Genomic DNA, 14574 nt, shown 5'->3' with positions numbered 1-14574 from the left:
TGCCCATAATAGATGTTATAATTACAAGTATCTAAATATAAAAATATTCAGAATTGTTCTTTAATGAGAAACCTTATAAAGGTATAAAAATATTAACTCAGAAATTAAATAATCCAATAATCAGAAAACTATGCTCATCAAATTAGCAAAAAAGAAAATTGAAAAGATTGATAACACTGTATATTACTAAGCAGATGGGGAACTGGGCACTCACATATGTGGTAAGAATACTGTAAACCAGAAGAACAGTTTTGGAGTACAATCTGACAGTTTCTATTCACATGTAAAGTGACCCAGAAATTCTACTGTTTTTGTGGTCTTTCCTAGAGAAACACACACAAATATGCAGAAAAATGTGTAAAAATATTCATTGCAGCATTGAATGTAATAGCAAAAGTTCCACCAATAAGGGAATGGATAAATTAATGTCAGTATGATCACACTATAGGATATTATACAGTAGTTAATAATAAGAAGCATCTACATGTACATTACGAAAAGATCTTTAATATATCTTTGAGTTTAAAATAAAAGTTACAGAATCTATATTGTAGAATACTAGATACTTACTTTTTAAAATGTGGCCCTAAAAGTTGATAAAATAATATCTACACTTAACTGCAATTGAAAAAGTAAACATATGTATAAAAAGGTATGGAAGGCTGGGCACAGTGGCTCCCTCCTATAATTTCAACACCTTGGGAGGTTGAGGTGGGAGGACTGCTTGAGCCAGAGGTTCAAGACCAGCCTGAGCAACATAGGGAGATCCTCATCTCCACAAAAAACTTTGAAAAATTAGCCAGATGTCACGGCACACACCTGTAGTCCCAGCTACTTTGGAGGCTGAGGTGGAAAGATCGTTTGCACCCAGGTCAGGGCTGCAGTGAGTCGTGATTGCACCATGGCACTCTAGCCTGGGTGACAGAGTGAGATTCATTCTCAAGAAAAAAAAGAAAAGAAAGAAAAAGATGAGGAAGAATATGACGCAAATGGAGGACATGAGTTACCCCTCCTAAGGAGGTGACTGTTACTGATATGGTGGATGTGGAAGAGTCTGAGTGTATTTTAAATAAATTTGTATCATATGTTATGTATGTTAAGGAAATGTCTTATATGAATGATTTGTGCTATGAAATGACAAATACATTCTACTTCATATTTAGTATAGTAGAATACTGTATTATATGGTTAGCTTACTATACAGACACGATGTAGTTAACATAAAGCTGCAGTTTTCGAAGTATGTGCAGTTTCTGATTGTAAGTCCCAATTCTTTTCACAAAAGACTGACACAAACACTTAACTAGTCTGTTGAAAACAGAAATCTGTATTTGGTGTAGTTATGCTCATTTTCTTTCTGTTCCCATGGGTTCTCTTCTCAATGTTCTCATGCCTGCATGCTGCACTTGTCCTGTATTATTATCCTCCTATCCCAGGATTAATGACAAATTACAAAAGTCCTTATTCTCTGCATCTACATACCCATTGCTTTGCTAATGAACCAGGAATGGCTGCACAGTACTGCAGCTCTCTGTCTCTCACTAACATGAGCTGCAGGTAATGCTTCTGAATGCAGTGTTCTCTGCACATGGTGAGGAAGAGAGGAATATTTTAAACTCTCTGTGCCTGGAAACGACACCAGGATTGGGAGTTAAAGCTTTCCTTTTGCTCCTACCTCTCAACAGAAACATAGATGCCAAGATATTCCCTGTTTTTGTAAGGCCTGAGGCAGATACAATTTTGGAAAGCCCTATTTTGGAAAAAAAAAAAATAGAAATTTACAAGTAAAAATTGCCAGAGTCCCTCCCAGGTCCCTGGAAGGAACATGCAAGTACAGGTACCTGAACTTTAAGCTTCATTAGCTTCTTGCTAAGTCTCTTCTGCTCAATGTGTAATATCAGTAAATGTGCACCTAGGCCAAGAGTGCAGGGTGCTTTCATCATTTCATTTCCACTCTCAGGTGAGTTGCACAAGGGTATGTATGCTAAACATACTCAGGATATGTTTAGGCATTAAGTCCTGATGATGATGGTGAAAAAAATGGTGACAAACTGAGTTACATGAACACACATTCTGCCCTAGATTATTTTAAGATTAAAATGTACATCCTGTAGGTCATTGATAATAAAAACCAAATCCCATTATGGCACTAAAAGTGTAATGGACTGAATGTTTGTGTCCCCCGCAAAATTTATATATTGAAATTCTAACTCCCAAGATGACGGTATTAGAAAGTGTGGCCTTTGGGAAGTAATCAGGTCATAAGGGCTCCACCCTCATAAGTAGTACTAGTGCCCTTGTAAAAGAGGCCCCAGGGAGCTCATTTACTCCTTCTGCCACATGAGGTTAGAGTGATAAGACTATTGTCTTTGAGGGAGCGAGGCCTCATCTGTCACCAAATTTGTCGATGCCTTGATCTTGGACTTCCCAGCTGCCAGAACCATGAACAATAAATTTCTATTGTTTGTGAGCCACCCAGTTTATGGTAATTTTTTTTACAGCAGCCTGAATGGACTAGGACAAAAAGAAAAAAGAAGTAAAAAACCCTTTCTTTCAAGGACCCGCAAACTTCATGTGTATAGGTAGTTTCCATTTTATGACAAAACTTCAGACAAAACTATTTCAAACAAGATAGGAGTCATATTATTTGTAGGACTTTATCAATACAAATTTTACAAATGTTTTAGTTGACAAACTTTTAAATTTTAGATTATTTATAGAAAGTAGAAAATTCTCCCTTTACATTATAAGTGTGATTAATGAAGTTAGTTAGTGGCATTCACAGCACCCCATGCTTCAGGGTCCTCTGAAGTCCTCTGAAAATCATGAGCAATAGAAATAGTATTTTTGATTTGGTTTAAGGAAAGCTGCTTATGTCTGAGAGTATTGTTTCATAACAGTGTGTTCACATAACAATGAGCCTTCACATTATCATAAAGTAATAGAGATGAGGGAAAAGGGGGCTCAAAATTCACTAAAAACCCACAAAAAAAAGCTGTGAGAGTTTGAGAAAAACTTAAAATTTAATAGCACACCTCCTTTTTAATATTAAGTGGGGAAATTTAGGCAAATTTTAAAGCTCTTCTTCTCATTGTATTTACAAAATCATTTCCTAACCCAGTCTTTAACAATCATAATCACCATCATCATCATGATGATAGCTAAAATTTCCAGGAACTTCCACTCTGGTCAGTCATGCTACTGAACACTACATGCATCAATGCAATCCTTGTATGAGATAGATGAGATCCCACAAAGATACACGTTCCTAAAGGACAATCTTGAGAACTATGCCCTAACTGAACAGCTGCCACCCTTCCGCTTTCCTGCTGTGTCAGTTAGGATCTTTCAGTTACAAGTGCCAGGAAACCTTAAAATGAGATTTTAAAAAAATTCCATTTGACTAAAAGTTCCAGTAGGATTGCCTTCAACAGAAGCTTGATGAAGCAGCTCACTCCATGTAACAAGAAATTTTTTTTTACTGTTTTACCATGCCATTTCCTCAATGTCAGTTTCACAAGGTGCTCCAGGTTCTTCCACTTAAAATTAAAAAAAAAAAAAAAAAAAAAGAATAACTGGTAGGTTCTCAAACATAGCACATTGAATAGCAGCATCCCCATAAGCCCTTGGACTCAATCTCATTGGCCCACATTACTCATCATATGCCCATCATATACCATCACTGTCACCAAGGAACAGATGGAATAAGGTGATTGACTTAAGCTGACTCTTTGGGTTCATATGATATGATATTCATCTCATGGATGAGAATAGAATAGGAGTAACTTCCCCAAAAGGAAAATCTTGGTGCTATTGGCAGAAAAGGGGGAGAATAGAGGCTGGGGGAGAGGGGTATCAGCCCAAAAAATAAGTACACTATACATACTACTATACATGTCCACTGGTAAGTGTTATTCCCATATAAGAATCTAAAACTTTGATGTAGCATCTGTTTACAAGTATTCAACTAAAAATAATAAACAAAACTATTGGTTTCCCATTCTCTCTCTCCTCCTTGAATAAGAAGGAGCAGTTTGATCATTATCTGCAATTTAGAAAATCCTACTAAAACATATTTAATTACTGCATATATGGATTTCCTTTCCTATGAGAAAACTATGGTGACCTAATGACCATAGGATCCAAAATCCCCCCTAAAGCAAAGACCAAATCTATGTAAGAGAGAAATGGGGATCAAAATAATGACCCAAACAATAGAGCTTTAGTGTTCTTTGTTCTTCTCATTCTTTTTTTTTTTTTTTTTTTTTTTTTTTGAGACGAAGTCTTGCTTTTGGCCCCCAGGCTGGAGTGCAATGGCGTGATCTCGGCTCACTGCAACCTCTGCCTCCCAGGTTCAAGCAATTCTCCTGCCTCGATCCCCCGAGTAGCTGAGATTACAGGAGCCTGCCACCATGCCCGGCTAATTTTTGTATTTTTAGTAGAGACGGGTTTCACTATGTTGGCCAGTCTGGTCTAGAACTCCTGACCTCAGGTGATCTACCCGCCTCGGCCTCCCAAAGTGCTGGGATTACAGGTGTGAGCCACGGCGCCTGGACAGCGTTCTTCTCATTCTTTATAGAGATCTCCACGTCAATCAAACTGCTTATACCCATGCATGACTTCATTATATATATTTTTAAATGTTCTTATACAAATATTTTGATCCCTTCATCAAGATTTTATTGGATTGCCAAAAACATAACTATATTTGGAATTATTCAAATGTTGTGAAAAAATTAAAATGTGTTAAATCTTAATACATCTGAGTTCAAGATTGTTATATTTATTGCTAATAACATAACCCAAGTTATGAGACCAAGATAGAATACTGTGTCATGTATATTGCTGAATGAGTTATGGGTCTGAATTTTCACCACACTTCACAATAAAAAATGTTAGACCTCAGGAAATAACAAAAAAGTAAAAGAAGTTTTCTTTTCTCTATGTTAACAGAAGTCTTATTTGGAATATTCTTTGTAGTAGTAGTCAGCTTACCACAAAAAGCGCTGTTCAACTTGCATTTAAAAGGAATGGTGGAAAATGGACTGGGAAGAAAGAAATTTGAGTTCCAGTATAAGCTCTGTGGCTAACCAGCTGTGAGACCTTGGGCAAGTCACTATACATCTCTGTTTCACATTCCTCATTTGCACAATGAATAGGTTGGTAGAGATTGTCTTTACAAGTTCCCAACCCTGAACGTCTTTGAGTTTGGTGAAATAAGCATACCAGACAGGGAGCTCAGTTTACCTACACATCCAAAATGGAACATTACTGTCCAACTCCCCTCTTGGGATGTTAATATCGAGTGATAGAGACAGAAAGTTTGGAGGATAATTCTGGGTTTTACAAACAAATTTCTGAGTACTTCTTTAATTTGCGATTACCTTAAGTAAGCAATTCCCTTTACATTTTTATTCAAAAATAACAAGCTGTGTTTGAAATGCCAGTATACACCATTTATTACGCTCTCCAACCCAAACACAAAAACATTTTTACTTATGTTATGACTTCACCTGGTGGCTTTCATTTTCCCCAACATAAAGACAGGGTGAAGCAAAGTAATAGAAAAATAGAAAACATCTTTGTCGGAAAATGAGATTGCAGCTGTGTAACTGGAGCACACAACCATAAATCAGAATGTCAAATCCAAAACACATGACTTTTTGCAAGTTCCCCATGTGCGCTCTAATGTGATTACAGCCTGGTTGCTATTATGATTTAAAACAAAGTCTTTCATGCTAGAAACAAAATGCGGAATGTGAGCCGCCTGGGGGAGAGAGCTGCAAGCTAGCTAGTGACATACCCCTTGCTGTCATTGAGGTGGGCTACAGTATTTCAAGTACTGGTTTGTCAGGTGTGAGAGAGCAAGAGGATACAAGAGGAACCTTGGCAGAGGTCTTAACATGAGGGACAAATTAGCCAGCAGTGTTCAGCTCAGCTTGACAATCTGAAATTAGCTTCTTTCTTCCCCCTCCCCATATTTTTTTCCCCTAAGCAGAATCCTGCAGCCAAATAGAAAGATTACAGAAGTCATTCTTTCCTGCCTATCACATAAACAAATGGCCCAGCTGTTATTGCTAAGATTCCAGTTTTAAACTTGGACTTTCTTGTATAAACTTCAATGTAATGGTATTTAAAGTGTCATAGGCAATAAGCATCTAATCCTACTCAATAAATTGTAGGCTCGTTGCATGAACTCCTAGAGCTGTTAAAGACAGCTGTGCTTTTTTTGTAATTTAAGTCATTTCCAAATTGGGCAGTTCTCCAGGTGTATTTTCAGACAAACAATGTGTGCTAGAAAAAGTAATGTTCTGATTCTTTCAGCAATGGAATAAACACAAAGAAGTAAAAGCTGAGGTATAACACAATGAAAATATCATTCCTGATCACCCCAGGAGGGCAGGCATCAAGGTAGGGGTGCTAGGAAATTGCCCTTGTTTCCTTTGACTATTAAAGTATGAGCCAGGACATTCTCCCCTCAAGGACCTTTTGCCAGGCCCATCACTTTTGTAACTGGTCTTTGGGTCAATGCCATAGATGAGTACCAGGATAGAGGACAACAAGTTAGTATGTATCAAAATAGAACCATCAACTTGAAGAACAAAAATACAAGCCTCAAATGGAAAAAGCTCCGCCCATAGCTGATATTTAAAGGGTCCGGACAAAACAGTTTGCACTTCTGTAATGCCACTGAAAAAAGTCATCATAGGCCCATAGGATAAGAGGGAATTGACAAGAGGTTATTTCATCCAGCTGACTGTCTCCAAGAAGACCCACAACGGAAGAATTTCAAGCAGATTAGTTGGTAATAAATTTATATCCAAATTATCATTAAGCATTAAATGAATCCTCTTCCAGTACATAAAACCTCTGAGTAGACAGGGCACTTTCTATATCCACCCCAAGTTGAGAGTATTCGACAGTCAACTGATGGACCTGAGTAGGAAGCAGCCCAAGCTCTTCCTAACCATGGTTTGATGATGGTGAGTCATTTTCACAGAGGCCATTGCAAAGTTTGCCTCCTGTAGCTGATTCCGGAGCACAGCAGCGCTGCTATTGTTTCATTTGGTGTCTTATCATCAACAGTTGGTTTGTGCCTACAATCTTACCCCGCCTTGTTCTACACTGTTATGAGATACTGTGCATTATCTTTTCGGCTAAACACATGTGATATCACCTCATAATTGACAATGCAGAGTAAACACAGAAAAGCACAGAGAAAACAAATCCCAGACCTAGAGCCCACAGTGTAGTTCCCCTGAGTCCTCTGTGGTGGGTTGAACTTCATCACAGAAAGAGTAGGCCTGAAATGAATCAACACCTCTTTCAGTTGCTGGAACGTAACACAAGCACACAGGTGGAGGGAGTTTCAGGCAATGACTCAGGATTACTTTTGGCCTAGGTGGACAACTGGACAGCTAAACACAGTCCCAAAACTCTGAGAAATCGCTTTCTCGATTCTTACCTCCCCACAACCCCAAAAATGACAGCTCCACTTGCATTTCTACTGAAGCTTTGAAGTTAAGCCTCGATAATTAGAACTCCCCTGGGATTGAGATAGTATTCCTACTGTTCCCCTTTGAGAAATGACAGCTTAGACCTGTCACCTTAGGGGAACACTTTACCTCAGGCAAAAGCAATGGTCCACTTGTTTCTAGTCCCAGAGAGCAAAACTCCTCAGGCTTTGTTCATTTTTGAGGGGAAACTCTACAGCTCTGCATACATTAAAGACTTAACCAAAAAATGTCTAGAAACAACTAATCTCTCAGTGTCACTTCAAACAAGTATAGCATACCAGGCACATGATATTTATCAAACAACATAGACCCTCAGCTAGCCAATGCATTGAGTCCCATTTCTCTTGTTTAAGAAGTCTCTAAAAGCCTACAAAAATATTGTCAAAGTTATATATATAGTATTCAGAATTTTGTTCTGAAGGCAATTAACCCAATACTACAGGTAGCATTTTTCAATGTGTATAACCCCCACTAAAAACTGTTTGGTTTTCATGAAAGTGTCTTGAAAGGGAGGACATGCCCCATAGAATGGAATGGTGGGTTGTTGGTTTTTGTTTTTTTTTTAAGCTAAAAGCTGGAGAATGAAATTATTGAAACCATCTTCTGTTCTACTTTAATTTTCACCAGCTTTTTGCTAGTTTACTTTAACAAGTAATGTTTGATTGAATTCAGGCCTGCTTTTGTTTACAAAATGAACAAGAGCCAGCAAGTCGTGGCCTGGCTAATTTGCACATCCACTGCCTTGGTCTCCTCCCCTTTAAACAAAAATCTGGAGTTTGTGATTTATTGTTGATTTGGTTAGCTCAAATGATTTTGATGGCTAAAATCTACCTTCTACCCCATCCTTGAAATTTTCTCCAAAAGCACCCACTCTATTTTTACCATACAAGGCAGACTTGACACTCCTACTCCCCCAACAAAAAAAAAAAAAAAGGAAAAAAAAAAAAAAAAGAAAAACACATCTTAACTCCCAAGATTTCAGATGCCAATGAATGAAGCTGAGAATAAAAATCCACAGATGGGAGAAGAGGAAAGCAAGATCCTCTACATCTATAGCTTTAGAAATGAAACTGGTCCATTCAGAAGAATAATATCCTGACAGCAAAGCAAAATGGTAATTGTTGATAACAAATCTCTTTGAGGCTTTGTGAGACATCCTTGTTTGACAGTCAGGTAGACCAGATGTTTTCAGATTTGGCAGCCCCTCAGAATCATCTTGGAAGCCCTATTCTTAAGTATCCTCCTTTAAAAAGTCTGATTTTAAAAGTCTAGGGGCCAGGTGCAGTGGCTCACGCCTGTAATCCCAGCACTTTGGGAGGCCAAGGCAGGCGGATTATGAGATCAGGAGATTGAGGCCATCCTGGCTAACATGGTGAAACCCCCTGTCTACTAAAAATATAAAAAATTAGCCGGGCGTGGTGGCAAGCACCTGTAGTCCCAGCTACTCGGGAGGCTGAGGCAGGTGAGTGGCGTGAACCCGGGAGGCGGAGGTTACAGTGAGCCGAGATCGCGCCACTGCACTCCAGCCTGGGCAACAGAGTGAGACTCTGTCTCAGAAAAAGAAAGAAAGAAAAAAAAGAGTCTAGGGTAGAATCTGTAGGTTCACAAAGTACCCTCAAATGGTTCTGGAGGTCCACCAAGCTTTGAAACATTAAGTATAGTCTTTATTCATGTTTAATGTTACCCTGTCCAGCCAATTTAATCTCTTTCTCTGCTTGAATTCTCCAGTTGCAATCTGGAGGTCACATAGGATAAGTATGCTGTGAAACTGGTGTGTGGTTCCCTGTATAGTCAGGAGAGGGGAGGTGAGGGGCAATGCTCCTTGTCATTCAGGCACAAAATCCACACACGTTTCTGTAGGGGCTACTTCAGCAAGATCACTACCTAATGCTAAAAATCATTTGACTCTCACATGCCTACCATCTATTCATAATGTTCCACCTCCATTCAGCCATCTATTCTCCTAACAGCAAGGCAAAACTCACTCCCAGCCCCCTCTATGCCCATGCAATCAGCTGCCTTTTGGTGATTTGCCCTCTTCCCTCAGGCTGTTTATTTAAACATAATCTCGTTTAAAGTAAAAATTAAATTTACCCAATGGTACAGGTATTGAGGCAATGACTAGTCACTCTGACAGGGAAGAAACCATACCCATCTTGCTTATCCCTGCAATCCAACTGAATAATAGGAAATTCAGTTCCAACACCTATCTACCCAGAGTTAGGTCAATTCCAACACCTACCTATCCAGAATTAGGTCAAATTTCACAGGTTAAAAGCAGAGTCCTCCATAAGATTCTCCTCTTCTCAGACACCAGCCATAAGCTCTGGGGTTCCCAGGCCACCTGCATTTCTAACTGGCTACAAATTCTGGGGTTCTCACTACTCCCTCAGTACTGTAATTCATTTTAACAACTCACAAAACTCAGAATAGCACCATATTTATAACTACAGTTTTATATAAAAGATACAAATTGGGACCAACAATGAAAAGACACATGGGGTGAGGTGTGGGAGGGTCCCAGATACAGAGCTTCCACTTCTTCAGGACACATCACCCTCCCAGCATATCAATGTGCATCACTAACCGGGAAGTTCAACTGAGCTCCAGGTGTCTATAGTTTTTATTGGGGTTTCATTATATAGGCATGATTGATATTAGCACATGATTGAACTCCATCTCTAAGGCTCCTCCCCTCCCCACAGGTCAGCCTGACATCACACAGATCAAACCGCAATGCTCTAATCACACGATTGGTCCTTCCAGAGTAGCCAGTCCCCATTCTAAGTCATCTCATTAGCATAAACTCAGTCATGGTCAAGGAGAGGGCATCCATGAATAACAAAGACACTCCCCTCACTCAGAAAATTCTTTTGACTTAGAGGTTACCTCCCAGGGACCAAAGTTTAGCCAAATTCCTTACTATACAACAGGTCTCTACTTGAATATGACTGTTCTTATTGTCCTCAGACCATAAACAGTACCAGGTCAGCTCCTTTGCTAAACAGGCCTTAGCTCTCTGCTTCTGCCTTTTGACACACTCATCATACTCATAATCACTTGCTCTTCATCTCCCCTCCTTAAGCTTAAGGTCAAGAACCATGTCTGTCATATTCATTACACTTCACCAGTTCCTCACACTAGTTAAGGAACATAGTTAATATAATCAAATATTTGTTGTTAGGTAAATTCTATCTCCATGCCTTTATTCATAGGTGTGAAAATGACATTTACAAACATAAAGCTAGCACCAGGCACACAGTAGCTACAGTAAAAACAGGTATGCATATAAATAAGATAACCAGGAAACCCCTCAATCATTGAAAAAACCTTTGGAATAGATTTGAAATATCCTTCATCTCAAATCCTGTTGTGTCTACCACAGTCCTGGGAAAATGTGAATCAACAGGCACAAAATAACAGGACTTCTATATTTTTCATCCTGAAGGTGCTGATAATGGTGATGGGGGAAGGGAGACATTGATTGATTTTCTTCTTTATTCAACTTCTAGTTGAGTTTCATTAACCTTTTAGCAAACAACGATGTTCTAAACAAGCAAAGTGTTTCTTTGAAGTTTATTCCCCCCTAAATATATGGTAATAGTATTTGAAAGTGGATTTCTATTTCAATTGCCACACAAGCATCCTTTTCTCTAGCCTCTCACCAAAAAAAAAGATTATACATAATATGATTTTTTTTTAAAAAATGGAATTCAAAATTTAAATTTGCAATGAAAAACACAATCATCTTAGTTCAGTCAATAAAAAGATAGAAAGTGAGCCTGAGTATTTTGATCCACCCACTTACTGCAAAGTTCCACATAACTTTGACTTTCAGATGAAAATATTTTCAATAAACATTGGTAGAATCAAACTGAAATCTGATTCCTCATTTGTCTAAGTCTTGTTCTCCAGCAATTCTGAGTTGTAAACTCAATGGTAGGAAGTAGAGCTTATGGAATGTCATAGCTGGAAGCAATATGCATAATCAGAAAACAGAGATCCATAGAGGACAAATAACTTGCTCTACTTTCCACACCAAGTTAATGGCAGAGATGGGACCAGAATCCCATCTCCTGACTCTCTACTTCCTAACATTGTTTCTATATCACATTATATTAATATTTCTTTTCTATGCCCCAGAGTTTACAATAATGTTCGGCACATAATAAATGCTCAGTGAATCATGCCGATTTTGATTTCTTAAAGTGTTTTGTCTAACACACTGTGAAGCATGATTCCATACTTTCCTTTCATATGTTTAGTTATACTTTTGCACCTACACAGATGACATATGGCTGGTCATATAGCACTGCTCTGCTGAGAACTCAATGTGTCTGCATTTCTTCTGTCATCCTTCTTCCATCTCTCCCCAATCTGTGCACTTAAAAATAAAGGTGCAGCCCTACACAACATACTCTTCATGGATTGTCACTATCTTGCCAGGTGGTAGACTTGCTCTTTTAGTTCCAGTCTTAAAAGCAAACAAGAGTATTTGTTGTAAATGATTTAAAAACTTGACTTGTGGGTGGGAAAAAATATCTCATCCCTCCCAAGACATTCAAACTTTGTTTTTGGTTTCACTGGACTTCAAAAAAGACTACAGCTAGCATTTATGATATTCATTTGCCTTTTAAACCAAAGTGGTTAACACGTTAGTCCCTCAAATGTGTGTTGAATGAAATGTGTGTGAAAACATGTGATGTGAATTATTTCACCTTAAACTGCAATGGGATGTGTTTTTATGCATTCTACATTTGGGTACCTTCGAATAGAGTGTTTCTCTTCAGGTAACTAATTAATGAATATAGGAATTTACACAGGAGCCAGCACCACCATTTGAAAAGACAGATCATATCAGATCTTTCCTGCTTGAATTATTTTAACGGCTTTCACTTAGAATAAAATCAAACCAGTAACATTAGCCTACATGTCCCACATAATCTTGCTCTAGGTTCTTCTCTAGCCTCATCTCTATTGAAACTTCTTTTCATTCATCATCAGCCACCATGCTTTCTTTTCACCTCCTCTTATTTCAGCTCTTTAGGAGTCTTTGCACCTGCTGTTCCTGCTGTTTAGAATATTCATTGATATGGTTTGGCTCTGTGTCCCCACTCAAATCTTATGTCAAATTGTAATCCCCATGTGTTGAAGGAGGGGCCTGGTGGGAGATGATTGAATCATGATGGGGCAGACCTCCCCCTTGCTGTTCTCATAATACAGTTCCCAGGAGATCTGGTTGTTTGCAAGTGTGTAGTGCTTCCCCCTTCACTCTCTCTCTCTCTCCCACTCTGCCATGTGAAGAAAGTGCTTGCTTCCCCTTCACCCTTTCACCATGAAGGGCCTCCCAGCCATGCTTCCTGTACAGCCTGCAGAACTGTGAGTCAATTAAACCTCCTTTCTTCATAAATTACCCAGTCTCAGGTAGTTCATTATAGCAGTGTGAGAACTGACAATGTGTTCCCTATGCTCCTCCTCCCACCTCCCCCTGCCAATGAATCATGTCTCTTTGTGTCCATACTCCTGTGTAATGATATTTTGCTGCACCTCCCAGCAAATGGTAGAAACTATTTCTCTTCTCCTTAATCTGGACAAGACTAACATAATGCAATGGAAGTAACATTCTAGAATTTCTAAAACCAGGTCTTTAAGTGGCCTTATAGCTTCCACTTTTGCTCTCGGAACCCAACTGCTATGTAAGAAGTTTAAGCTGTCTTGCTGAAGAGAGAGGACATATGCAGAGAGAAATCCTAGGATAGTAAACCAGGTAGAAAGAGATGCCACATGGAGGAGAACTAAGGTCCTTTGGCTAATAGCCAGCATCAAGACCCAGACACACTAGTGAGGCCATCTTGGATTCTTCACTCCCAGCTGAATTGACACCATATGGTCAGCTGAACCTGGCTGAACCCTGCCAAATTCCTGACTCAAAAAATTGTAAACAATAAAATGGTCATTGCCATTTTAAATTTATATTTTTGTTACACAGAGTAACATTTTGTCTTGTTTACAGTTATATGGGTTTCAGCACACACACAGATATTTGTAATCACCACCACAAGTGGATTTAGCTTAACTTCAACATCCCAAAGCATGTTCTTGTACTGACCATCAGAAGTCAGAGCTCTATACCCACCAACCCTAGCAACCACTGATCTATTCTCTAAACCTACAGTTTTGCTTATGTCAGAGTATCATATAAACAGAATCATACAGTATTCAATATTTTGAGACTGGTTTCTTTCAATTACCATCATATATTTGAGATTCATTCATGATGTATGTATTAATAGTTTGTAACTTATTATGACTGAGTAGTATTCTATTGCATGGATTACTCATCCATTGACATATTTTGGGGTTGGTTCCAGTTTTCGGTGATTTTGAATAAGGCTATTTTGAGTGTATATGTAGAGGTTTCTTTTCAAAAATAGGTTTTCATTTCTTTGGGCTAAATAGTTAGAAATGGGATTGCTGGATCATATGCAAGGTCTATGTTTAACTTTTAACTCAGAAACTGCCAGAAGGGCTGTACCATTTTGCATTCCCATGAGCAATACATGAGAAACCTAACTGTTTCACACCCTTGTCAGCAGACTATTTTCAGTGCTTTTTTAAATCATTCTAATAGGCACGCAGTGGCAACTTAATTGTGCTTTTCATTTGCATTTCCCTAGCGGCTAATGTTATTGAGCATCTTTTCATGTACTTATTTTCCACCTGCATATCCTTTTTGATGAAATATTGTCTCATAATTTGCCTAAGCTTTTATTCGGTTGTTTTCTTATTGTTGAGTTTTGAAAGCTTTTTCTATATTGTGGATACAAGTCCTTCGTCAAATATGTGATTTGCAAATATTCTTACCAAATCTGTGGCTTATGTTTTCATCTTCTTAGCAATATCCTTTGAGGAACAAAATTTTTAATTTTGAGAAAGTCCAATTTGTCTTTCTTTTTTTCTTGGATTGTGCTTTTGGTGTGGTATTTAAGAATTCTTTGCCTAGCCCAAGATCATGAAGATTTTCTCCTATGTTTTCTTCTAACAGTTTTATAGTTCT

The 14574-nt window shown here is 38.5% G+C and overlaps 1 long non-coding RNA gene across 4 annotated transcripts in view; it reads right to left on the bottom strand.

Moving 5' to 3' along the window:
- Window positions 1-14574, bottom strand: part of LOC134808354 (uncharacterized) — a 517830-nt gene that overhangs the window by 157485 nt on the left and 345771 nt on the right. Inside the window, exon 5 of one of the 4 annotated variants that reach the window (XR_010151120.1) lies at window positions 1159-3539. The exons of the other annotated variants lie outside the window; for them this stretch is intronic. This is a non-coding gene — a long non-coding RNA (uncharacterized LOC134808354). Of the gene's footprint in view, window positions 1-1158; window positions 3540-14574 lie in introns of those variants that run through there. 4 annotated transcript variants of the gene reach the window in all.

The sequence above is a fragment of the Pan troglodytes genome, chromosome 15, assembly GCF_028858775.2.
Source record: "Pan troglodytes isolate AG18354 chromosome 15, NHGRI_mPanTro3-v2.0_pri, whole genome shotgun sequence".
NCBI classification, from domain to species: domain Eukaryota; kingdom Metazoa; phylum Chordata; class Mammalia; order Primates; family Hominidae; genus Pan; species Pan troglodytes.
The sequence above is the reverse complement of the archived record's forward strand: the minus strand, read 5'-3'. Positions and strand labels throughout refer to the sequence as shown.